General features: G+C 40.4%; 1 non-coding gene across 1 annotated transcript; it reads left to right on the forward strand.

Moving 5' to 3' along the window:
* The first annotated feature begins 4,850 nt into the window (after positions 1–4,850).
* Positions 4,851–4,958, forward strand: LOC112719249 (small nucleolar RNA R71). Its single transcript, XR_003161558.1, has one exon. It is a non-coding gene; the product is annotated as a small nucleolar RNA R71 (small nucleolar RNA).
* The last annotated feature ends 21,478 nt before the right edge of the window (positions 4,959–26,436 follow it).

Consider the following 26,436-nt stretch of genomic DNA (forward strand, 5'->3'; position numbering starts at 1 on the left):
CCAGTTTGGGCGTTTAACTCCCATTTTGGTGCCAGTTCCGGCGTTTAACGCTGGAATTCCTGAAGGTGACTTTGAACGCCAGTTTGGGCCATCAAATCTTGGGCAAAGTATGGACTATCATATATTTCTGAAAAGCCCAGGATGTCTACTTTCCAACGCCGTTGAGAGCGCGCCAATTAGGCTTCTGCAGCTCCAGAAAATCCACTTCGAGTGTAGGAAGGTCAGAATCCAACAGCATCTGCAGTCCTTTTCAGTCTCTGAATCAGATTTTTGCTCAGGTCCCTCAATTTCAGCTAGAAAATACCTGAAATCATAGAAAAACACACAAACTCATAGTAAAGTCCAGAAAAGTTAATTTTAACTAAAAACTAATAAAAATATACTAAAAACTAACTAGATCATACTAAAAACATACTAAAAACAATGCCAAAAAGCGTACAAATTATCCGCTCATCACAACACCAAACTTAAATTGTTGCTTGTCCTCAAGCAACTGAAAATCAAATAATATAAAAAGAAGAGAATATGCAATGAATTCCAAAAACATCTATGAAGATCAGTATTAATTAGATGAGCGGGGCTTTTAGCTTTTTGCCTCTGAACAGTTTTGGCATCTCACTCTATCCTTTGAAATTCAGAATGGTTGGCTTCTTTAGGAACTCAGAATCCAGATAGTGTCATTGATTCTCCTAGTTAAGTATGATGATTCTTGAACAAAGCTACTTATTGAGTATTGGCTGTGGCCCAAAGCACTCTGTCTTCTAGTATTACCACCGGATACATACATGCCACAGACACATAATTGGGTGAACCTTTTCAGATTGTGACTCAGCTTTGCTAGAGTCCCCAATTAGAGGTGTCCAGGGTTCTTAAGCACACTCTTTTTGCCTTGGATCACAATTTTACTTCTTTTTCCCCCTTTTTTTTCGTTTTCTTTTTCTTTTTCTCTTTTTTTTCGAAAATTTTTTTTTTCACTGCTTTTTCTTGCTTCAAGAATCATTTCAATGATTTTTCAGATCCTCAGTAACATGTCTCCTTTTTCATCATTCTTTCAAGAGCCAACATTCATGAACCACAAATTCAAGATACATATGCACTGTTTAAGCATACATTCAGAAAACAAAAACATTGCCACCACATCAAAATAATTAAACTATTATAAAATTCAGAATTCATGCAATTCTTTCCTTTTCAATTAAGCACGTTTTTATTCAAGAAAGGTGATGGATTCATAGGACATTCATAACTTTAAGGCATAGACACTAAGACACTAATGATCACAAGATACAAACATAGATAAACATAAGCATAAAATTCGAAAAACAGAAGAATAAAGAACAAGGAAATCAAAGAACGGGTCCACCTTAGTGATGGTGGCTCTTTCTTCCTCTTGAAGATCCTATGGAGTGCTTGAGCTCCTCAATATCTCTTCCTTGTCTTTGTTGCTCCTCCCTCATGATTCTTTGATCTTCTCTAATTTCATGGAGGATGATGGAGTGTTCTTGGTGCTCCATCCTTAGTTGTCCCATGTTGGAACTTAATTCTCCTAGAGAGGTGTTTAGTTGCTCCCAATAGTTTTGTGGAGGGAAGTGCATCCCTTGAGGAATCTCAGGGATCTCATGATGAGTGGGGTCTCTTGTGTGCTCCATCCTCTTCTTAGTGATGGGCTTGTCCTCATCAATAGGGATGTCTCCCTCTATGTCAACTCCAACCGAATAACAGAGGTGACAAATGAGATGAGGAAAGGCTAACCTTGCCAAGGTAGAGGACTTGTCCGCCACCTTATAGAGTTCTTGGGCTATAACCTCATGAACTTCTATTTCTTCTCCAATCATGATGCTATGAATGATGATAGCCCGGTCTATGGTAACTTCGGACCGGTTGCTAGTGGGAATGATTGAGCGTTGGATAAACTCCAACCATCCTCTAGCCACGGGTTTGAGGTCATGCCTTCTCAATTGAACCGGCTTCCCTCTTGAATCTCTCTTCCATTGGGCGCCCTCTTCACATATGATTGTGAGGACTTGGTCCAACCTTTGATCAAAGTTGACCCTTCTAGTGTAAGGATGTTCATCTCCTTGCATCATAGGCAAGTTGAATGCCAACCTTACACTTTCCGGACTAAAATCCAAGTATTTCCCCCGAACCATAGTAAGATAATTCTTTGGATTCGGGTTCACACTTTGGTCATGGTTCTTGGTGATCCATGCATTGGCATAGAACTCTTGAACCATCAAGATTCCGACTTGTTGAATGGGGTTGGTAAGAACTTCCCAACCTCTTCTTCGGATCTCATGTCGGATCTCCGGATATTCACCCTTTTTGAGTGAAAAAGGGACCTCGGGGATCACCTTCTTCAAGGCCACAACTTCATAGAAGTGGTCTTGATGCACCCTTGAGATGAATCTCTCCATCTCCCATGACTTGGAGGTAGAAGCTTTTGGCTTCCCTTTCCTCTTTCTAGAGGTTTCTCCGGCCTTGGATGCCATAAATGGTTATGGAAAAACAAAAAGCAGTGCTTTTACCACACCAAACTTAAAATGTTTGCTCATCCTCGAGCAAAAGAAGAAAGAAGAGAGTAGAAGAAGAAGAAATGAGGAAGAAGGGAATGGCTTTGTGTTTGGCCAAAAGGGGGGAGAAGTGGTGTGTACGATGATTGGTGAATGGGTGAAGAAGAGAGAGAGAGTGGTAGGGTAGGTGGGGATCCTGTGGGGTCCACAGATCCTGAGGTGTCAAGGAAAAGTCATCCCTGCACCAAATGGCAAGCAAAAACACGTTTTTAGCCTTTTCTGGCGTTAAACACCGGGCTGGTGCCCATTTCTGGCGTTTAACGCCAGCGTCTTGCCCATTTCTGGCGTTTAACGCCAGTCTGGTGCCCCTTTCTGGCGTTAAACGCCCAGAATGGTGCCAGACTGGGCGTTAAACGCCCAACAGCTAACCTCACTGGCGTTTAAATGCCAGTAGGTGCGTCCTCCAGGGTGTGCTGTTTTTTCTTCCTGTTTTTCATTCTGTTTTTGCTTTTTTCATTGATTTTGTGACTTCTCATGATCATCAACCTACAAAAAAAAAATAAAATGACAAAGGAAAATAGTTAATTATAAAACATTGGGTTGCCTCCCAACAAGCGCTTCTTTAATGTCATTAGCTTGACAGAGGACTCTCATGGAGCCTCAGAAATGCTCAGAGCTATGTTGGAACCTCCCAACACCAAACTTAGAGTTTGAATGTGGGGGTTCAACACCAAACTTAGAAGTTGGTTGTGGCCTCCCAACACCAAACTTAGAGTTTGACTGTGGGGGCTCTGTTTTTGAGAGAAGCTCTTCATGCTTCCTCTCCATGATGACATAGGGATATCCTTGGGCCTTAAACACCAAGGATTCTTCATTCACTTGAATGATCAACTCTCCTCTATCAACATCAATCACAGCCTTTGCTGTGGCTAGGAAGGGTCTGCCAAGGATGATGGATTCATCCATGCACTTCCCAGTCTCTAGGACTATGAAATCAGTAGGGATGTAATGGTCTTCAACTTTAACCAGAACATCCTCTACAAGTCCATGGGCTTGTTTTCTTGAATTGTCTGCCATCTCTAGTGAGATTTTTGCAGCTTGCACCTCAAAGATCCCTAGCTTCTCCATTATAGAGAGAGGCATGAGGTTTACACTTGACCCTAAGTCACACAAGGCCTTCTTGAAGGTCATGGTGCCTATGGTACAAGGTATTGAAAACTTCCCAGGGTCCTGTCTCTTTTGAGGCAGTTTCTGCCTATACAAGTCATCCAGTTCTTTGGTGAGCAAAGGGGGTTCATCCTCCCAAGTCTCATTTCCAAATAACTTGTCATTTGGCTTCATGATTGCTCCAAGGTATTTAGCAACTTGCTCTTCAGTGACATACTCATCCTCTTCAGAGGAAGAATACTCATCAGAGCTCATGAATGGCAGAAGTAAGTCCAATGGAATCTCTATGGTCTCATTTTGAGCCTCAGATTCCCATGGTTCCTCATTGGGGAACTCATTGGAGGTCAGTGGACGCCCAGTGAGGCCTTCCTCAGTGGCGTTCACTGCTTCTCCCTCATCCCAAAATTTGGCCATGTTGATGGCCTTGCACTCTCCTTTTGGATTTTCTTCTGTATTGCTTGGGAGAGTACTATGAGGGAGTTCAGTAATTTTCTTGCTCAGCTGACCCACTTGTCCTTCCAAATTTTTAATGGAGGACCTTGTTTCAGTCATGAAACTTTGAGTGGTTTTGATTAGATTAGAGACCATGGTTGCTAAGTCAGAGTTATTCTGCTTAGAACTCTCTGTCTGTTGCTGAGAAGATGATGGAAAAGGCTTGCTATTGCTAAACCTGTTTCTTCCACCATTATTGTTATTGAAACCTTGTTGAGGTCTTTGTTGATCTTTCCATGAAAGATTTGGATGATTCCTCCATGAAGGATTATAGGTGTTTCCATAGGGTTCTCCCATGTAATTCACCTCTTCCATTGAAGGGTTCTCAGGATCATAAGCTTCTTCCTCAGATGAAGCTTCCTTAGTACTGCTTGGTGCATTTTGCATTCCAGACAGACTTAGAGAAATCATATTGAATTGTTGGGTCAATATTTTGTTCTAAGCCAATATGGCATTCAGAGTGTCAATCTCAAGAACTCCTTTCTTCTGACTAGTCCCATTGTTCACAGGATTTCTTTCAGAAGTGTACATGAATTGGTTATTTGCAACCATTTCAATTAGTTCTTGAGCTTCAGTAGGCGTCTTCTTCAAGTGAAGAGATCCTCCAGCAGAGCTATCCAAAGACATCTTGGATAATTCAGAGAGACCATCATAGAAAATACCTATGATGCTCCATTCAGAAAGCATATCAGAAGGACACTTTCTGATTAATTGTTTGTATCTTTCCCAAGCTTCATAGAGGGATTCTCCTTCCTTCTGTCTGAAGGTTTGGACTTCCACTCTAAGCTTACTCAATTTTTGAGGTGGAAAGAACTTTGCCAAGAAGGCATTGACTAGCTTTTCCCCCCAGGCTTTCTTTAGGTTGAGAGTCCAACCATGTTCTAGCTCTGTCTCTTACAGCAAAAGGGAATAGCATAAGTCTGTAGACCTCAGGGTCAACCCCACTAGTCTTGACATTGTCACAGATTTGCAAGAACTCAGCTAAGAACTGATGAGGATCTTCCAATGGAAGTCCATGAAACTTGCAATTCTGTTGCATTAGAGAAACTAATTGAGGCTTAAGCTCAAAGTTGTTTGCTCCAATGGCAGGGATAGAGATGCTTCTCCCATAGAAGTCGGGAGTAGGTGCAGTAAAGTCACCCAGCACCTTCCTTGCATTGTTGGCATTGTTGTTGTTTTCGGCTGCCATGAGTTCTTCTTCCTTGAAGAATTCGGTCAGGTCCTCTAAAGAGAGTTATGCTTTGGCTTCTCTTAGCTTTCTCTTCAAGGTCCTTTCAGGTTCAGGGTCAGCCTCAACAAGAATGCTTTTGTCTTTGCTCCTGCTCATAAGAAAGAGAAGAGAACAAGGAAATGTGGAATCCTGTATGTCACAGTATAGAGATTCCTTGAAGTGTCAGATGAAAAGAAAATTAGAAGACAGAAGTAGAAAATTCGAACCTATCAAAGAAGATGGAGTTCGAATTTTGCATTAAGGGATAGTGTTAGTCCATAAATAGAAGGATGTGAGAAGGAGGGAGTTGATTTTCGAAAATGAAGTAAAAAAAATTTTGAAAACATTTTTGAAAAACATTACTTAATTTTCGAAAATAAAAGTGGGAAAGAAGTGAAGTGATTTTTGAAAAGATTTTGAAATTAGAAATCAAAAAGATTTGATTGAAAACTATTTTGAAAAAGATGTGGTTAAGAAGATATGATTAGTTTTAAAAAGATGTGATTGAGAAGATATGATTTGAAAAACATTTTAAAAAGATTTGATTTTGAAAATTAAAAACTTGACTAACAAGAAAAGATATGATTCAAACATTAAACCTTTCTCAACAGAAAAGGCAACATACTTGAAATGTTGAATCAAATCATTAATTGGTAGCAAGTATCTTTGAAAAAGGAAAGAAATTGATTTTGAAAAAGATTTGATTGAAAAGATATGATTTGAAAAAGATTTGATTTTGAAAAACTTTGAAAACCTGAAAAAATTGCATTGAAAAACAGAATCTTCCCTCTTGTGCCATCCTGGCGTTAAACGCCCAGAATGGTGCACATTCTGGCGTTTAACGCCCAAAACTATACCCTTTTGGGCGTTAAACGCCCAACCAGGTACCCTGGCTGGCGTTTAAACGCCAGTCTGTCCTTCTTCAGTGGGCGTTTTGAACGCCCAGCTTTTTCTGTGCAATTCCTCTGTTGTATGTTCTTAATCTTCAATTCTCTGTATTATTGACTTGAGAAGACACAAATTAAAAAATATTTTTGGATTTTTAATAATAAGGAAAAATCAATATGCAACAAGAATCAAATAACAATGCATGCAAGACACCAAACTTAGCAGTTTGTATACTACTGACACTAACAAAATGAAAATGCATATGAGACACACAAAACACTCAAGTCAATTGAATTCAAAGATCAGAGCACGAAAATTATCAAGAATTACTTGAAAATCCTTAAGACACATGAATGAATGCATGCAATTGACACCAAACTTAAGATGAGACACTAGACTCAAGCAAGAAATTTTTGGATTTTATGATTTTTTTTTGATTTTTTTGTGTTTTTTCGAAAATTAAATGGAAAAAGATATCAAAATTCTTAATGAGAATTCCAGGAATCAGTGCAATGCTAGTCTAAGACTCCGGTCCAGGAATTAGACATGGCTTCACAGCCAGCCAAGCTTTCAAAGAAAGCTTCGGTCCAAAACACTAGACATGGCCAATGGCCAGCCAAGCCTTAGCAGATCACTGCTCCAAAAGCAAGATTGATGAAAATCAACAAGCTCTTGTGATGATAAGTTGAAACCTCGGTCCAATGAAATTAGACATGGCTTCACAGCCAGCCAGATTTCAACAAATCATCCTGAAACTCTAGAATTCATCCTCAAGAATTTCGAAAAAAAAAATACCTAATCTAAGCAACAAGATGAACCGTCAGTTGTCCAAACTGAACAATCCCCGGCAACGGCGCCAAAAACTTGGTGCGCGAAATTGTGAACAATACTTTTCACAACTCTCATAATCCCCGGTCATGAACCCCAAAAACTTGGTGTTCAATACCATGGCATTACACAACTTCGCACAACTAACCAGAAGTGCACTGGGTCGTCCAAGTAATAAACCTTACGCGAGTAAGGGTCGATCCCACGGAGATTGTTAGTATGAAGCAAGCTGTGGTCATCTTGTAAATCTTCGTCAGGCAAGCTCAAATGGATATGGTGATGAACGCATAAAAACATAAAGATAAAGATAGAGATACTTATGTAATTCATTGGTAGGAACTTTAGATAAGCGCATGAAGATGCCTTCCCTTCCGTCTCTCTGCTTTCCTACTGTCTTCATCCAATCCTTCTTACTCCTTTCCATGGCAAGCTTATGCAAGGGTTTCACCGTTCTCAGTGGCTACCTCCCATCCTCTCAGTGAAAATGTTCCTATGCTCTGTCACAGCATGGCTAATCATCTGTCGGTTCTCGGTCAGGCCGGAATAGAATCCAGCGATTCTTTTGCGTCTGTCACTAACGCCCCGCCTGCTAGGAGTTTGAAGCACGTCACAGTCATTCAATCATTGAATCCTACTCAGAATACCACAGACAAGGTTAGACCTTCCGGATTCTCTTGAATGCCGCCATCAGTTCTAGCCTATACCACGAAGACTCTGATCTCACGGAATGGTTGGCTCGGTTGTCAGGCGATCAACCATGCATCGTGCAATCAGGAATCCAAGAGATATTCACCCAATCGAAGGTAGAACGGAGGTGGTTGTCAGTCACACGTTCATAGGTGAGAATGATGATGAGTGTCACGGATCATCACATTCATCAAGTTGAAGAACAAGTGATATCTTAGAACAAGAACAAGCGGAATTGAATGGAAGAACAATAGCAATTGCATTAATACTCGAGGTACAGCAGAGCTCCACACCTTAATCTATGGTGTGTAGAAACTCCACCGTTGAAAATACATAAGAACAAGGTCTAGGGATGGCCATGAAGCCAGCCTCCCAGTGATCTAAGATAGCATAAAAATGAAGATAGCTACCAAAGTCTTCAAATACAATAGTAAAAGGTCCTACTTATAGAGAACTAGTAGCCTAAGGTTTACAGAAATGAGTAAATGACATAAAAATCCACTTCCGGGCCCACTTGGTGTGTGCTTGGGCTGAGCAATGAAGCATTTTCGTGTAGAGACTCTTCTTGGAGTTAAACGCCAGCTTTAGTGCCAGTTTGGGCGTTTAACTCCCATTTTGGTGCCAGTTCCGGCGTTTAACGCTGGAATTTCTGAGGGTGACTTTGAACGCCGGTTTGGGCCATCAAATCTTGAAAAAAGTATGGACTATCATATATTGCTGGAAAGCCCAGGATGTCTACTTTCCAACGCCATTGAGAGCGCGCCAATTGGGCTTCTGTAGCTCCAGAAAATCCACTTCGAGTGCAGGGAGGTCAGAATCCAACAGCATCTGCAGTCCTTTTCAGTCTCTGAATCAGATTTTTGCTCAGGTCCCTCAATTTCAGCCAGAAAATACCTGAAATCACAGAAAAACACACAAACTCATAGTAAAGTCCAGAAAAGTAAATTTTAACTAAAAACTAATAAAAATATACTAAAAACTAACTAGATCATACTAAAAACATACTAAAAACAATGGCAAAAAGCGTACAAATTATCCGCTCATCAGCCTCCAGATACAACAAAAAAGTAATACGGCGGGCCTTTGCTGAAGACGACCTCATCCTAATCCGAAACAACATCGGAACAACTCGACCGGGAGAAGGAAAGCTGGTGGCAAACTGGAAAGGACCCTACCGAGTCATAGAAGTGCTGGGAAAGGGCTACTACAGGCTTTCCGAACTCGACAGAGGAGAGCTTCCTAGGTCATGGCACGCTTGTAACCTAAGAAGGTACTATAGTTAGAAATGATAAAAGATCTCATCATGAGACACACTCTTTTTCCTGAAAGGGTTTTTTAATGAGGTACCATGCTGAGATCCAGAAATTATCCGACTCAAAAGCATAAAAAATTACTGTTTACATATTTTTCATTGTCTTTTAAATAAAATACATTAGACGATTCTACAAGTTTCCAAGATGCATTAATCTGAAACATTCATCATCCGATTACAGAGCAACAGATTGGCAGAAAGTGAAAAACAAATTCACTGCACAATCAAGATAAAGACCAACAGAGATGAAAACCAAATTCATCTGAAGGTCCAGTAAAACGAGGATTTAACCCACCTTCTACAAATCGGCAAAGATGAAAACAGCATAATGCAAGAAGTTATCGAAAGTGATCCGGAGAAAAGACCTGACGAGGTCCTAATGGATTGCTAAATAATAACTTAAAAGACTGGCCGACGCTAGGACGTCGGACCCAGTCAAACAAAGTTACAAGTAAACCTTGGAAAGAGGTCTGGCCAACCCTATAAAAGAGGATTACTTTAACTTAAAAGGGCCCGACACGATGAAGTCGGCCCAAAACATAAAGTTATAGATGTAATCCCTGAAAGAGACCTGCACAAGGTCCAAGAAAGAGGATTACAAAAATAACCTAGAAGGGCTCGACATGATGAAGTCAGCCCAAAACGTAAAGTTATAGAAGTAATCCCTGAAAGAGACCTGCACAAGGTCCAAGAAAGAGGATTACAAAAATAACTTAGAAGGGCCCGACATGAAGAAGTCGGCCCAAAACGTAAAGTTATAGAAGTAATCCCTGAAAGAGACATGCACAAGTTCCAAGAAAGAGGATTACAAAAATAACTTAAAAGGGCCCGACATGATAAAGTCGGCCCAAAACGTAAGGTTATAGAAGTAATCCCTGAAAGAGACCTGTACAAGGTCCAAGAAAGAGGATTACAAAAATAACTTAGAAAGGCCCGATATGATGAAGTCGGCCCAAAACATAAAGTTATAGAAGTAATCCCTAAAAGAGACCTGCACAAGGTCCAAGAAAGAGGATTACCAAAATAACTTAGAAAGACCCGACATGATGAAGTCGGCCCATATAAAAAACCAAGGCTATAAAAAAGTAATACCTGGCGGAAACCTCAAAAGAGGTCCAAACAAAATAGGATTGCTAGAAAAAGGCCCTTCATTGCCTCAAAGGAATCAAAGCTACAAATACAAAGCAATCCAAAGAAAGTCGAGCAGCAAGGCCAAAATCTAGAAAGGTGCCGAGTCGAGTACAAACAAACATAATATAAAATACAATATTATAACAAGCTTCAGAGGCCACCAGAATCAGCCCCAAAAACTTGAAAGCTACTTGTTGTTTTTCAAAATAAAAGGTGCTAAACAAGCAACCATTAGGAGCATCAACAGTCAGCAAGATATCAGTTACAAAACAAAGAGTTTTAAAAACCCACAAGTCGGGTTATCTACACGAAAAAAAATTCAACTAAAGATCCGAAGCCTTCTTGGCAGCACTGGCAGGTGGTGAAGGAGGACGAGTCTGAATGGGCACAGCATCCACAGTCCCATCATCCCGATTCAAAATTTGACAATCCGGATCAGACACAGAATGACCAACCTCAACTGAAAGGACTGTAGAAGTCGACACTTTGACAGCAAGCGCAGGGGGAGGTTCGACATCATAATCATCATCCGGGTCGTCAGGAACAATCTTACCATCCCTCACAACGTTGTCCAGACTAAAGAGAGATAGGTCGACCTCGGGAGCAGAACTCGAACATGTTCCTTCAGATTCTCATAAGCAGCATCCACACTACCGACAAGATGACTTTGGAGCTCGGAATAATTAGCTCGGGCAGACTCCAACTCCTCCCTCAGATGCATTACCTCCTGATAAGAGGTAACATAGCTGTCTTTATGCCTTAATGCAGTGTCCTCGGCCAACCTCACAGAAGCCGCCAAAGCAAGGGAGCTCACCTTCTCGTTCTTCAGCTCCTTCTCCAGCTTGGTCACTTTCACCTCAAGCTCCTTCTTCAAACCCTTCATCCAATCGAACTCCTGTTTTGCCTCTTCCATGAAGGCTTTAGTGGCATGGAGAGGAAGGTTTTGAGCAGTTCGGTACAGGGCAGCTCCCATATGTGCCATTTTAACTCTACTCCGAGTTATAAAATTCAAATGGCGAAGGAGTGATACATCATCCATAGGAAGGGCACCGTAGGGACCGATCTGCTGATCTACAAACTTGACCGCGTCAAAATTAGGGACATCAAGATTGAAAGGCTCAATAGTTTTTATATTTTTGTTAGGAGGAGCACCAGAAACGGCAATAGAGGCTTGGGGAGGATCAATTAAACGAACCCGGGGAGTCGGGATCTTCCTCGCCCCGGCTGAGCTCGGAACGGGCGGCTTTGACTGAGCCTGGGATGATCCCTCCCCGGCTGCCTTGGCCAAGATGTTTTGGGCTGCGGTAGCTTTCTTCGCCATTTTGAAGGCCTTCATAGATTCATTGTTCTTAATCATCTCTGCAAAAAAAAAAAAAAACACAACAGTAAGGAACCAAGTTATAAGTCGGAAAAGAGCTTGCAAATAATATAGGAGCAGACAAAGAGAGGAAAAACAATAAGCATAACTACCCAGCTCAGCTTGGAGGAGAGAGGGATTGGTTAAAAATCACTTCGTGTCGAGATGGGGAGGCTGACCCCAGTTTTCTTCCAGTACAGTCACAAAAGCTTGCTCAGCCTCATCCAACATCTCCCATGTGTATCTAGATACTCGCACATCCTTTTGCCATTCCAAGGGAAAGATGGGCTCGTTATTTTCACCCAGAAAAAAGGGCCGAGCTCCTTCAACAGCTCGGATCTTAAAAAAGTAATTTTTAACATCACGGAAAGATTCATCAAACATAGAAAATACCTTCTTCCCCTGGGAAGCTCGAAAAGAAACCCAAGCAGCCTTCTTCTTAACTACCCCATGATTCGTCAAAACAAAGAGGTAGAAAAAGAGAGATTGTGAAGCAGAAATACCGAATCCATGACACAACAATTAAAAAAATTTTATGAAACCCCAGGAATTAGGGTGAAGTTGGGAAGGAGCAACATTACATGACCTTAACAGGCTGATCTCAAAATCAGAGAAAGGAAGAGTAATACTCATTTGACTAAAAAACAAGTCGTAGGCATAGAAAAAAGGGCGCTCTCCGGCAATCCGAGTAGAGAAACAGACCCTCTCCTCATGACTCAGAGGTACAAGTTCATAGTTCTTTTCATCACCTCCACTACCACAGATCTTATGAAATTGCCTAAGTTGCTGACATAACTCAGAGTCAACCAAAGAAACACATAACAGAACCATAGAATCCACCAATCAGCCATGCCCTCAGGGACTTGGGAAGACGTCTCAACAATATTTTTGCGAGAAGACATGAGGCCAACTAATCCTACAACAGAAAAAAGAAGATCAGATTACTAAATAGCATCTCGGACGAAAGACAAAATAGCTCGGCCAACATAAATCAGCGTAGTATAAACAACAAAAGGAAACCCCGGGACCTACACCAAAATCCCAGGGGCATCCTTTGGAGGCAGGCACAGAACAAGGATTCAGGAAAACTGACAAGCTCATGTCTTGATAAACCCTAACAGAAAAATGATAAATCCTTCTTTATTTTGCACCTAAAGCGACACTCTGAGAAGAAGGCGACGAACCACAAAGTCATCAAAATAAAATTATCTCCCAGGCTCACCATCCCAGTTCGATTAACAAAGAAAGTCTAACAAGCAGTAAAAGGTATCAAAAGAAGAAATCATCGAAGATGCACCCCCTTTCTCATTTTCTCCAGAAAAATTCAATCCCCCCAAAAAGAAAAAAATCAACAAAGAAGAGCTATCGACAAAGCAAAAATCAAGGGGAGATCTTTTCAGAAGACAAATGCAGTTCACAAAACTCAGGCGTTAAACAGAAGCACCAGCAAAACATGCAGAGGCAAAAGGCTAGAAAAGATACATCACAGTAACGAACAAAACACAAAGACCACAACAAGATTCAAGCTTTCCAACATACATTCAGTCAAGAAAGTAAAGCTTTATCGAAAAAATGGCAATGAATAGTAAAAGAAGAACCAACCTGAACGAAGGAAGAAACTTCAAAGGAGATTGAAGATGGAACGACAGAATTGCCTTTTCAAAACACCCATAAATCGCCAAACGACGCCACAACTCAAAAAATGCAAATACAGGCGAAAACAGAAAGTGAGAGAGTAAAGGGGGAAGTTACGAAGTAAAACGGGGAAGAGAAACCATTTTTGTGTGTAAAGTTCAAAAAATAAAAGAGCCCAAAAGAAACGGAGCATTAAAAACCAATTAATAAGGGCATTAAACCCTCGCACATTCCCAAGAACAGAGCGCTAACACAAAAGCGCGCGCCTTTTTGAAGAAAACGTTCTACATTCAAGAAACAAAGGACTCTACCAAGAAAGAAGTTGACAAATGCTCGAGTTCGGCTTCACCCGAGAAGGATCAAAAGTCTTAAAACTAAAGACACAACCTCAAAAAAGGAAGACTGATCTCGAGCAGGGGCACTGTTCATACCCTGGGTCAAGTTGTCCGACCCGGGATGTTCTACAGACAAAGCAACCGACCTCTTCAGGTCAGGATGACCCGACCTCTTCTCAAAGAGCTCGGCCGAGTCACAGGAAAGCCCAGTAAAGTGCCCAAAATAGAGGAACACAACCCTAATCCAAAGGCAGCCCAAGCCTATAGAGATAAGGACGGCTCCCATAAATGATAAAGATAAGATAAGTGATAAACCACTATTTTATAGTTTACAATGTGTTTAATTGTTTGGTTTTATCATGATCATTACCCACTTATTCATATAATTAGCATGCATTTATATTTACTTCCTAAAATTATTACATGATTGAAAAACTTACTTCCTAGAGACATTTAATTAGATATTTTACTTCTTCTTTATTCCATTCGATGCCGTGATCTGTGTGTTAAGTGTTTCAGGCTTTATAGGCCATGAATGAGTGGGAGATTGGAAAGGAAGCTTGAAAAAATAGAAGAAATACAAGAAATTGAGGAGATGACCAGCGAGAGATAACACGGCCGCATAACTCACGCGATCGCGCGGAAGAGAGGAAATCGCAGCGACGCGGCAGCATGGCTCACGCGACCGCGTAGATTGGAAAAGTATAAGCAACGCGGAGGCATGGACAACGCCCCCGCATGGAAAAGCAAAACGCCAAATGACGAGTCCGCATGAATGACGCGGCCGCGTGACATGCGCGATTTGCAAAATTTCAGAAGTCGCTGGCAGAGTTTCTCGGCCGAATTTCAACCCAGTTTTCGGCCCGAAATTACAGATTAGAGCCAAGGAACATGCAGAAATGGGGAGAACATTCATTCCATAGAATTTTTTTAGTTTTAGATCTAGTTTTTACTCCTCTCTTAGGTTTTACACACTTGAGCATTCATAATTAGGAATTGGAAGATTTTGGCTTTAGCTTTTGAGAAGAGTTTACATACGGTACTAGTCATTATATTTTGTTATTTATTTTGTGCTTATTCTTCCATTTTCTTAATCCCCCTAGAGTTGACATTGGCTTATTTTTACAAGTTATTAATATAGATGATGAGCGGATATTTTATACGCTTTTTGGGGGTAATTTCATGTAGATTTTAGCATGTTTTAATTAGTTTTTAATAGAATTTTATTAGTTTTTAAGCAAAAATCATATTTCTGGATTTTACTATGAGCTTGTGTTTTTTTCTGTGATTTCAGGTATTTTGTGGCTGAAATTGAGGGAGCTGAGCAAAAATCTGATTTAGGCTGAAAAAGGACTGTTGATGCTGTTGGATTCTGACCTCCCTGCACTCGGAATGGATTTTTTGGAGCTAAAGAGGTTTAATCGATGCGCTCTAAATTGGGTTGGAAAGTAGACATCCAGGGCTTTCCAGAAATATATAATAGTCCATACTTTGCGGGAAGATAGATGACGTAAACTGGCGTTCAACGCCAGTTCGATGTTGCAGTCTGGCATTCAGCGCCAAAAACATGTTACAAGTTGGAGTTCAACGCCAGAAACAGGTTACAACCTGCCGTTCAACTCTAGAAACAGCCCAGGCACGTGAGAAGCTTAAGTCTCAGCCCCAGCACATACCAAGTGGGCCCTAGAAGTGGATTTCTACTCCAATTATCTTAGTTTACTCATTTTCTGTAAACCTAGGTTACTAGTTTAGTATTTAAACAACTTTTAGAGACTTATTTTGTATCTCATGACATTTTTAGATCTAAAAATTGTACCTTTTGGCAGCATGAGTCTCTAAACCCCATTGTTGGGGGTGAGGAGCTCTGCAACGTCTCGATGAATTAATGCAACTATTTCTGTTTTCCATTCAAGCATGCTTGTTCCTATCTAAGATGTTCATTCGTGCTTCACTATGAAGAAGGTGATGATCTGTGACACTCATCACCTTCCTCAATCCATGAACGTGTGCTTGACAACCACCTCCGTTCTAAACCTTGTCTGTGGTATTTCGAGTAGGATTCAAGGATTGAATGGCTGGGACGAGCTTCAAACTCGCGATTGTTGGGCGTAGTGACAGACGCAAAAGGATCAATGGATCTTATTCCGACATGATCGAGAACCAACAGATGATTAGCCGTGCTGTGACAGAGTATTTGGACCATTTTCACTGAGAGGATGGGATGTAGCCATTGACAATGGTGACGCCCTACATACAGCTTGCCATGGAAAGAACTTTGCACTTTTGAAAGTGAGGAAGCATTATGTTACACGAATTCAGAGGACAATGCATCTCCAAAACTCCAACATATTCTCCATTATTGAGTAACAATTACTTATTCCAAACACTTTCACTTTTTACAATTAAATCCAAATAACCTTATTGGCATCCTGACTAAGATTAATAAGATAACCATAGGTTGCTTCAAGCCAACAATCTCCGTGGAATTCGACTCCTACTCACATAAGGTATTACTTGGACAACTCAGTGCACTTGCTGGTTAGTTGTGCGGATTGCAAAAGTGTGATTGCAATTTCATGCACCAAGTTTTTGGTGCCGTTGCCGAGGATTGTTTGAGTTTGAACAACTAAAGGTTTATTTTGTTACTTAGATTAGGAATAGAGTATTGTTGCTATAGAGTCATTAAATTCAAGTCCTTTAATTTCCTTTAAAAAATTTTTAAAAAATATTATTTTTCTTTATCAATTTTTAATTTTTTTTCATGGGTTTAGTGTCTTGTTCTAAGTTTGGTGTCAATTGCATATTTTATATTTTCCTTTTAAATTTTTGAAGTTGTGTTCTTTGATCTTCAAGTTGTTCTTGTTTATTTTTCTTGTTTGATCATTAGTTTTTCTTGTTATGTGTCGTCTCTTGTTTTTCTTGTGCTTTTACAAAGCATTAGTCTTCAAAAAGGAATTTATTTTTAGTTAGTGAAAATACCTCTTCAAAACAAGTGTTACCTTTACTGCTCAATTGGCTAGAGCATTGGTCTATGTTCTTGGTAATTGGGTATCTTTTTTAAAATCTTTTTCAAAAATAATTTTTCTTGATTTAATCTTGCGCCAAACTTTAAGTTTGGTGCTGTCTTGTTAATCTTTCTATAATTTTCGAAAATTTATTTTGGTTTTCTAAAAATTTTAAGTTTGGTGTTCTTTCTTTTGTTCTTGTTGTTCTTGTGAATCTTCAAAGTGTTCTTGAGTCTTCTTTGTGTTTTGATCTTATAATTTTTAAGTTTGGTGTTCCTTGGTGTTTTCCCTCCAAAATTTTTGAAAACAAGGAGCATTAGATCTAAAAAATTTTAAGTCTTGTGTCTTTTGTGTTTTTTTCTCTTTCATCATAAAATTCAAAATTAAAAAAAAATATCTTTTCTAACTATTTTTAAGCCATATTTTTGAATTTTTCTATAAAAATTCAAATTTCAATTTCAAAATTTTTTCAAATCTTATCCTTTTAAGATTTTAAAAAAAAATTATATCTTTTTCAAAAATATCCTAACCACTTTCTCTCTCCTACTTTTTCGAAAATCTTCATAAAATATTTTTAAATTATTTTTTTATTTTTATTTTTATTTTTAGTTTTATTGTCGTCTTTATTTTATTTTATTATTTTGAAATTTCTTTTATATATAATAAAATAAATAAAATAAATTCACATCATCTCCCTTTCTCCATTATGAACTTAAGTGGAAATGAACAGTCCAAAAGGACTCTGGGGTCATATGGTAGCCCCACTACTGCTTCATATGGGAGTAGTATCTGTATACCCTCCATTGGAGTTAGTAGTTTTGAGTTGAACCCTCAGCTCATTATCATGGTGTAGCAAAGTTGCCAGTATTCTGGTCTTCCACAGGAAGAACCTACAAAGTTTCTGGCACAGATTTTACAAATTGCTGACACAATACATGATAACGAAGTAGATCAGGATGTATATAGATTGTTACTATTTTCATTTTCTGTAAAATACCAAGCTAAGAGGTGGTTAAATAACCAACCAAAAGGCAGCATAAAGACATAGAAACAGCTGTCAGAAAAATTCCTGAATCACTATTTCCCTCCAAAACAGATGACATAGCTAAGACTGAGCATCCAAGGCTTTAAACAATGAGATAATGAACCCCTTTATGATGCATGGGAGAGATACAGAGAGATGCTAAGAAAATGCCCCTCTGAAATGTTTTCAGAGTGGGTGCAGTTAGACATCTTCTACTATGGGCTTACAGAAAAAGCTCAGATTTCTCTAGACCACTCAGCTGGCGGATCTATACATATGAGAAAGACAATAGAAGAAGCTCAAGAGCTTATTGATACAGTTGCCAGAAATCAGCATCTGTACTTAAACAGTGAACCTTCCATCAACGAAGAGGCTAAAAACAATAACTGCTAAACTCAGTCTTGTGGAACAAGTTACTGAATTCAATCAGCAACTGGATTTTCTAACAAAACAGCTAGCCGAATTCAAGGAGATACTACAAGAAACAAGAATGGCTAATATGAATATGGAAGTACAGTTGAAGCAAACAGAACAACAATTATCAAAACAAATAACAAAAGAATGCCAAGCAGTTCAATTAAGAAGTGGGAAAACATTAAATACCTCACTTCAAGATAGCAAGAAGCCAAGAAATGAGCAAACTAACCAAAATCCCTCTTAGGATAGTGGTGCGCGAAATTCTGAACAATACTTTTCACAACTCTCATAATCCCCGGTCATGAACCCCAAAAACTTGGTGTTCAATACCATTGCATTACACAACTTCGCACAACTAACCAGCAAGTGCACTGGGTCGTCCAAGTAATAAACCTTACGCGAGTAAGGGTCGATCCCACGGAGATTGTTAGTATGAAGCAAGCTATGGTCATCTTGTAAATCTTAGTCAGGCAAACACAAATGGATATGGTGATGAACGAAAATAAACACAAAGATAAAGATAGAGGTACTTATGTAATTCATTGGTAGGAACTTCAGATAAGCGCATGAAGATGCCTTCCTTTCCGTCTCTCTGCTTTCCTACTGTCTTCATCCAATCCTTCTTATTCCTTTCCATGGCAAGCTTGTGTAGGGTTTCACCGTTGTCAATGGCTACCTCCCATCCTCTCAGTGAAAACGATTGCATATGCTCTGTCACAGCACGCGGAATTCAGCTGTCGGTTCTCGGTCAGGCCGGAATAGAATCCATCGATTCTTTTGCGTCTGTCACTAACGCCCCGCCTGCTAGGAGTTTGAAGCACGTCACAGTCATTCAATCATTGAATCCTACTAAGAATACCACAGACAAGGTTAGACCTTCCGGATTCTCTTGAATGCCGCCATCAGTTCTCGCCTATACCACGAAGATTCCGGTTAAAGAATCCAAGAGATAAACACTAGAGCCTTGGTTGCTTGTAGAACAGAAGTGGTTGTCAGTCACTTTGTTCATAAGTGAGAATGATGATGAGTGTCACGGATCATCACATTCATCAAGTTGAAGAACAAGTGATATCTTAGAACAAGAACAAGCGGAATTGAATGGAAGAACAATAGTAATTGCATTAATACTCGAGGTACAGCAGAGCTCCACACCTTAATCTATGGTGTGTAGAAGCTCCACCGTTGAAAATACATAAGAACAAAAGTGATCATTGGTTTCGGCCCCAGAGAGGGAACCAGAAGAACCAAGATCTGATCTAAGAACTAGATGTCCAAAGATGAAAATACAATAGTAAAAGGTCCTACTTATAGAAAACTAGTAGCCTAAGGTTTACAGAGATGAGTAAATGACATAAAAATCCACTTTCGGGCCCACTTGGTGTGTGCTTGGGCTGAGCATTGATGCATTTTCGTGTAGAGACTCTCCTTGGAGTTAAACGCCAGCTTTTATGCCAGTTTGGGCGTTTAACTCCCATTTTGGTGCCAGTTCCGGCGTTTAACGCTGGAATTCATGAGGGTGACGTTGAACGCCGGTTTGGGCCATCAAATCTTGGGCAAAGTATGGACTATCATATATTGCTGGAAAGCCTAGGATGTCTACTTTCCAACGCCGTTGAGAGTGCGCCAATTGGGCTTCTGTAGCTCCAGAAAATCCACTTCGAGTGCAGGGAGGTCAGAATCCAACAGCATCTGCAGTCCTTTTTAGTCTCTGAATCAGATTTTTGCTCAGGTCCCTCAATTTCAGCCAGAAAATACCTGAAATCACAGAAAAACACACAAACTCATAGTAAAGTGCAGAAAAGTGAATTTTAACTAAAAACTAATAAAAATATACTAAAAACTAACTATATCATATCAAAAACATACTAAAAACAATGAAGGGGGTTCATCCTCCCAAGTCTCATTTCCAAATAACTTGTCATTTAGCTTCATGATTGCTCCAAGGTATTTAGCAACTTGCTCTTCAGTGACATACTCATCCTCTTCAGAGGAAGAATACTCATCAGAGCTCATGAAAGGCAGAAGTAAGTCCAATGGAATCTCTATGGTCTCATTTTGAGCCTCAGATTCCCATGGTTCCTCATTAGGGAACTCATTGGAGGTCAGTGAGCGCCCAGTGAGGTCTTCCTCAGTGGCGTTCACTGCCTCTTCTTCCTCTCCATATTCGGCCATGTTGATGGCCTTGCACTCTCCTTTTGGATTTTCTTCTGTATTGCTTCGGAGAGTACTAGGAGGGAGTTCAGTAATTTTCTTACTCAGCTGACTGGTGCACGAAATTGCAATCACACTTTTGCAACTCCGCACAACTAACCAGCAAGTGCACTGGGTCGTCCAAGTAATACCTTGCGTGAGCAAGGGTCGATCCCACGGAGATTGTCGGCTTGAAGCAAGCTATGGTTATCTTGTAAATCTTAGTCAGGATATCAGGAATTATCAGGATTGATTGTGAAAAGCAAAAGAACATGAAATAGTTACTTGTTTTGCAGTAATGGAGAATAGGTTGAGGTTTGGAGATGCTCCATCTTCTGAATCTCTGCTTTCCTACTGTCTTCTTCTTCAAACACGCAAGTCTCCTTCCATGGCAAGCTGTATGTAGGGTTTCACCGTTGTCAATGGCTACCTCCCATCCTCTCAGTGAAAGCGATTGCATATGCTCTGTCACAGCATAGCGGAATTCATCTGTCGGTTCTCAATCAGGCCGGAATAGAATCCAATGATTCTTTTGCGTCTGTCACTAACGCCCCGCCTTCAGGAGATTGAAGCACGTCACAGTCATTCAATCATTGAATCCTACTCAGAATACCACAGACAAGGTTTAGACCTTCCGGATTCTCTTGAATGCCGCCATCAGTCTAGCTTATACCACGAAGATTCCGATTAAAGAATCCAAGAGATAACTACTTAATCTAAGGTAGAACGGAGGTGGTTGTCAGTCACATGTTCATGGTTGAGAATGATGATGATTGTCACGGATCATCACATTCATCCGGATTAAGAACAAGTATTATCTTGGAATGGAAGCAAGCATGATTGAATGAGAAACAGTAGTAATTGCATTAATCCATCAAGACACAGCAGAGCTCCTCACCCCCAACCATGGGGTTTAGAGACTCATGCTGTGGAAGTACAAAGAAAACGTGTAAAATGTCATAAGGTCATCAAAAAAGGTCCTGATACAATGTCAAAAGATCCTATAAATAGTAAACTAGTAGCCTAAGGTGTACAGAAATGAGTAAATGACGTAAAAATCCACTTCTGGGTCCACTTGGTGTGTGCTTGGGCTGAGCAATGAAGAAATTTCGTGTAGAGACCTTTTCTGGAGTTAAACGCCAGCTTTCATGCCAGTTTGGGCGTTTAACTCCAATTTTCATGCCAGTTCCGGCGTTTAACGCTGGAATTTCTGAGGGTGACTTTGAGCGCCGGGTTGGGCCATCAAATCTTGGGCAAAGTATGGACTATCATATATTGCTGGAAAGCCCGGGATGTCTACCTTCCAATGCCGTTAAGAGCGCGCCAATTGGGCTTCTGTAGCTCCAGAAAATCCACTTCGAGTGCAGGGAGGTCAGAATCCAACAGCATCTGCAGTCCTTTTTGGTCTCGGAATCAGATTTTTGCTCAGGACCCTCAATTTCAGCCAGAAAATACCTGAAATCACAGAAAAACACACAAACTCATAGTAAAGTCCAGAAAAGTGAATTTTAGCTAAAAACTAATAAAAATATACTAAAATCTAACTAAATCATACTAAAAACATACTAAAAACAATGCCAAAAAGCATACAAATTATCCGCTCATCACAACACCAAACTTAAATTGTTGCTTGTCCCCAAGCAACTGAAAATCAAAATAGGATAAAAAGAAGAGAATATACTATAGACTCCAAAATATCAAGGAAACATAGCTCCAATTAGATGAGCGGGACTAGTAGCTTTTTGCCTCCGAACAGTTTTGGCATCTCACTCTATCCCTTGAAGTTCAGAATGATTGGCATCTATAAGAACTCAGAACTCAGATAGTGTTATTGATTCTCTTAGTTAAGCATAATGATTCTTGAACATAGCTAGTGTATGAGTCTTGGCTGTGGCCCAAAGCACTCTGTCTTCCAGTATTACCACCGGATACATTCATGCCACAGACACATAATTGGGTGAACCTTTTCAGATTGTGACTCAGCTTTGCTAAAGTCCCCAATTAGAGGTGTCCAGGGTTCTTAAGCACACTCTTGTTGCCTTGGATCACAACTCTTTATTCTTTTATTTTTCTTTTTCTTTTCTTTTTCTTTTTTTTTTCGAAAATTTTTTTGTTTTTTTTTTCACTGCTTTTTCTTGCTTCAAGAATCAATCTAATGATTTTTAGATCCTCAATAACAGTTCTCTTTCTCCTCATTCTTTCAAGAGCCAACAATTTTTAACATTCTCAAAAACAACAAATTCAAGAGACATATGCACTGTTCAAGCATTCATTCAGAAAGCAAAAAGTATTGTCACCACATCAAGCTAATTCAACTTGTTTCAATGATAAATTTTGAAATCCTGTACTTCTTGTTCTTTTGTGATTAAAGCATTTTTCATTTAAGAGAGGTGATGGATTCATAAGACATTCATAGCTTTAAGGCATAGACACTAAGATACTAATGATCATGTAATAAGACACAAACATAGATAAACATAAGCATAAAAATTCGAAAAATAGAAAATAAATAACAAGGAGATTAAAGAACGGGTCCACCTTAGTGATGGCGGCTTGTTCTTCCTCTTGAAGATCTTATAGAGTGCTTGAGCTCCTCAATGTCTCTTCCTTGCCTTTGTTGCTCCTCTCTATTGATTCTATGATCTTCTTTAATTTCATGGAGGAGGATGGAATGTTCTTGGTGCTCCATCCTTAGTTGTCCCATGTTGGAACTCAATTCTCCTAGGGAGGTGTTGATTTGCTCTCAATAGTTTTGTGGAGAAAAGTGCATCCCTTGAGATGAATCTCTCAATCTCCTAGGGATTTCTCCGGCCTTAGGTGCCATAAATGATTATGGAGAAACAAAAAGCAACGCTTTTACCACACCAAACTTAGAAGGTTTGCTCATCCTCGGGCAAAAGAAGAAAGAAGAGAGAGAGTGGTGGGGTAGATGGGGATCCTGTGGGGTCCACAGATCCTGAGGTGTCAAGGAAAAGTCATCCCTGCACCAAGTGGCAAGCAAAAACATGTTTTTAGCCATTTCTGGCGTTAAACGCCGGGCTGGTGCCCATTTCTGGCGTTTAACGCCAGCTTCTTGCCCTTCTCTGGCGTTTAACGCCAGTCTGGTGCCCCTTTCTGGCGTTAAACGCCCAGAATGGTGCCAGACTGGGCGTTAAACGCCCATCTGCTAGCCTTACTGGCGTTTAAACGCCAGCAAGTTCTCCTCCAGGGTGTGCTGTTTTTCTTTCTATTTTTCTTTCTGTTTTTTGCTTTTTCAATTGATTTTGTGACTTCTCATGATCATCAACCTATAGAAAACATAAAATAACAAAGGAAATTAGATAAAATATAACATTGGGTTGCCTCCCAACAAGCGCTTCTTTAATGTCAGTAGCTTGACAGTGGGCCCTCATGGAGCCTCACGGAGGCTCAAAGCCATGTTGGAACCTCCCAACACCAAACTTAGAGTTTGAATGTGGGGGTTCAACACCAAACTTAGAAGTTGGTGGTGGCCTCCCAACACCAAACTTAGAGTTTGACTGTGGGGGCTCTGTTTGACTCTGCTTTGAGAGAAGCTCTTCATGCTTCCTCTGCATGGTTACAGAAGGAGACCCTTGAGTCTTATAGTTTGCACTGTCTGCAAGCCACGGAACTTCCTGAATAGCAAACAACTGCTCATCCGGAAAGGTCTCAGAGATCTCAGTAGAAGGGAGGGACGCCCCAGCTACTGGTTCTATTCGGGACAGATGATCAGCTACTTGGTTCTCTGTCCCTTTTCTGTCTCTTATTTCTATATCAAACTCTTGCAGAAGCAACACCCATCTTATGAGCCTGGGTTTTGAATCCTGCTTTGTGAGTAGATATTTAAGAGCAGTATGGTCAGTGTACACAATCACTTTTGATCCTACTAAATAAGATCTGAACTTGTCAATGGCATAAACCACTGCAAGTAACTCCTTTTCTGTGGTTGTGTAGTTCTTCTGTGCATCATTTAAGATACGGCTGCCATAATATATGACATGCAGAAGCTTACCATGCCTTTGTCCCAATACTGCACCAATGGCATGGTCACTGGCATCACACATTAGTTCAAATGGTAATGTCCAGTCTGGTGCAGAGATGATTGGTGCTGTGACCAGCTTAGCTTTCAAAGTCTCAAATGCCTGCAGACACTCATTATCAAAAATAAATGGAGTGTCAGCAGCTAGCAGATTACTCAGAGGTTTGGCAATTTTTGAAAAATCCCTTATAAACCTTCTGTAGAATCCTGCATGCCCCAGAAAGCTTCTGACTGCCTTAACATTGGCAGGTGGTGGTAATTTTTCAATTACCTCTACCTTTGCCTTATCCACCTCTATTCCCTTGTTTGAAATTTTATGCCCAAGGACAATCCCTTCAGTCACCATAAAGTGACATTTTTCCCAGTTTAAAACTAGGTTGGTCTCTTGGCATCTTTTCAGAACAAGTGCTAGATGGTTAAGGCAGGAACTGAATGAGTCTCCAAATACTGAAAAGTCATCCATAAAGACTTCCAGAAATTTCTCTACCATATCTGTGAAGATAGAGAGCATGCACCTCTGAAAGGTTGCAGGTGCATTGCACAGACCAAAAGGCATCCTTCTGTAGGCAAATACTCCAGAAGGACATGTAAATGCTGTTTTCTCTTGGTCCTGAGGATCTACTGCAATTTGGTTGTAACCTGAGTAGCCGTCCAAAAAGCAGTAGTATTCATGACCTGCTAGTCTCTCTAGCATCTGGTCTATGAATGGTAAAGGAAAATGATCCTTTCTGGTGACTGTATTGAGCCTTCTGTAGTCAATACACATGCGCCACCCTGTAACTGTTCTTGTAGGAACCAGTTCATTCTTTTCATTATGAACCACTGTTATGCCCCCCTTCTTGGGGACAACATGGACAGGGCTCACCCAGGGGCTGTCAGAAATAGGATAAATAATCCCAGCCTCTAGTAGCTTAGTGACCTCTTTCTGCACCACCTCCCTCATGGCTGGATTTAGCCGCCTTTGTGGTTGAACCACTGGCTTAGCATCATCCTCCAATAGGATCTTGTGCATGCATCTTGCTGGGCTAATGCCCTTAAGATCACTTATGGACCACCCAAGAGCTGTCTTGTGTGTCCTTAGCACTTGAATTAGTGCTTCCTCTTCCTGTGGATTTAAAGCAGAGCTTATGATCACTGGAAAAGTGTCACCTTCTCCCAGAAATGCATATTTCAGGGAGGGTGGTAGTGGCTTGAGCTCTGGTTTAGGAGGTTTATCTCCTTCTTGAGGAATTTTCAAAATTTCTTTTATTTCCTTTAGTTCCTCCAGACCAGGCTGAACATCTTCAAAGATGTCATCTAGCTCTGATTCAAGACTTTCAGTCATATTGACCTCCTCCACCAAAGAGTCAATAATATCAGTGCTCATGCAGTCATTTGATGTGTCTGGATGCTGCATAGCTTTGACAACATTCAACTTGAACTCATCCTCATTGACTCTCAGGGTTAATTCCCCTTTTTGTACATCAATGAGAGTTCGTCCAGTTGCTAGGAAAGGTCTTCCTAGAATGAGAGTTGCACTCTTGTGCTCCTCCATTTCCAGCACCACAAAGTCAGTTGGAAAGGCAAATGGCCCAACCTTGACAATCATGTCCTCAATTATGCCTGATGGGTGTTTAATGGAGCCATCAGCAAGTTGGGGGCATATCCGGGTTGGTTTGACTTCTCCAGTCAACCCAAGCTTTCTGATAGTGGATGCAGGTATTAGATTGATGCTTGCTCCAAGATCACATAGAGCTATCTTGGTGCAAGCACCTTCTAATGTGCATGGTATCATAAAGCTTCCTGGATCTTGAAGCTTTTCTGGTAAGCTTTTTAATATGACTGCACTGCATTCTTCAGTGAGAAACACTTTTTCAGTTTCTCTCCAATCCTTCTTATGACTTAAGATTTCTTTCATGAACTTAGCATAAGAAGGTATTTGCTCAAGTGCCTCTGCAAACGGAATCTTTATTTCAAGAGTCCTTAGATAGTCTGCAAAGCGGGCAAATTGCTTATCCTGCTCCGCTTGGCGGAGTTTTTGAGGATAAGGCATCTTGGCTTTATATTCTTCAACCTTAGTTGCTGCAGGCTTATTCCTTACAGAAGTGGTTGAAGAAGCCTTTCTAGAGGGATTACTATCAGCACTCTCAGGTGTCTGATTCCTCATTAAAGTTTGAACGCCAGGATTGGGTGGAAAATGGGCGTTCAACGCCAACTTTTCCCCCTTTTC

Source organism: Arachis hypogaea, chromosome 10 (genome assembly GCF_003086295.3).
Source record: "Arachis hypogaea cultivar Tifrunner chromosome 10, arahy.Tifrunner.gnm2.J5K5, whole genome shotgun sequence".
Taxonomy (NCBI): domain Eukaryota; kingdom Viridiplantae; phylum Streptophyta; class Magnoliopsida; order Fabales; family Fabaceae; genus Arachis; species Arachis hypogaea.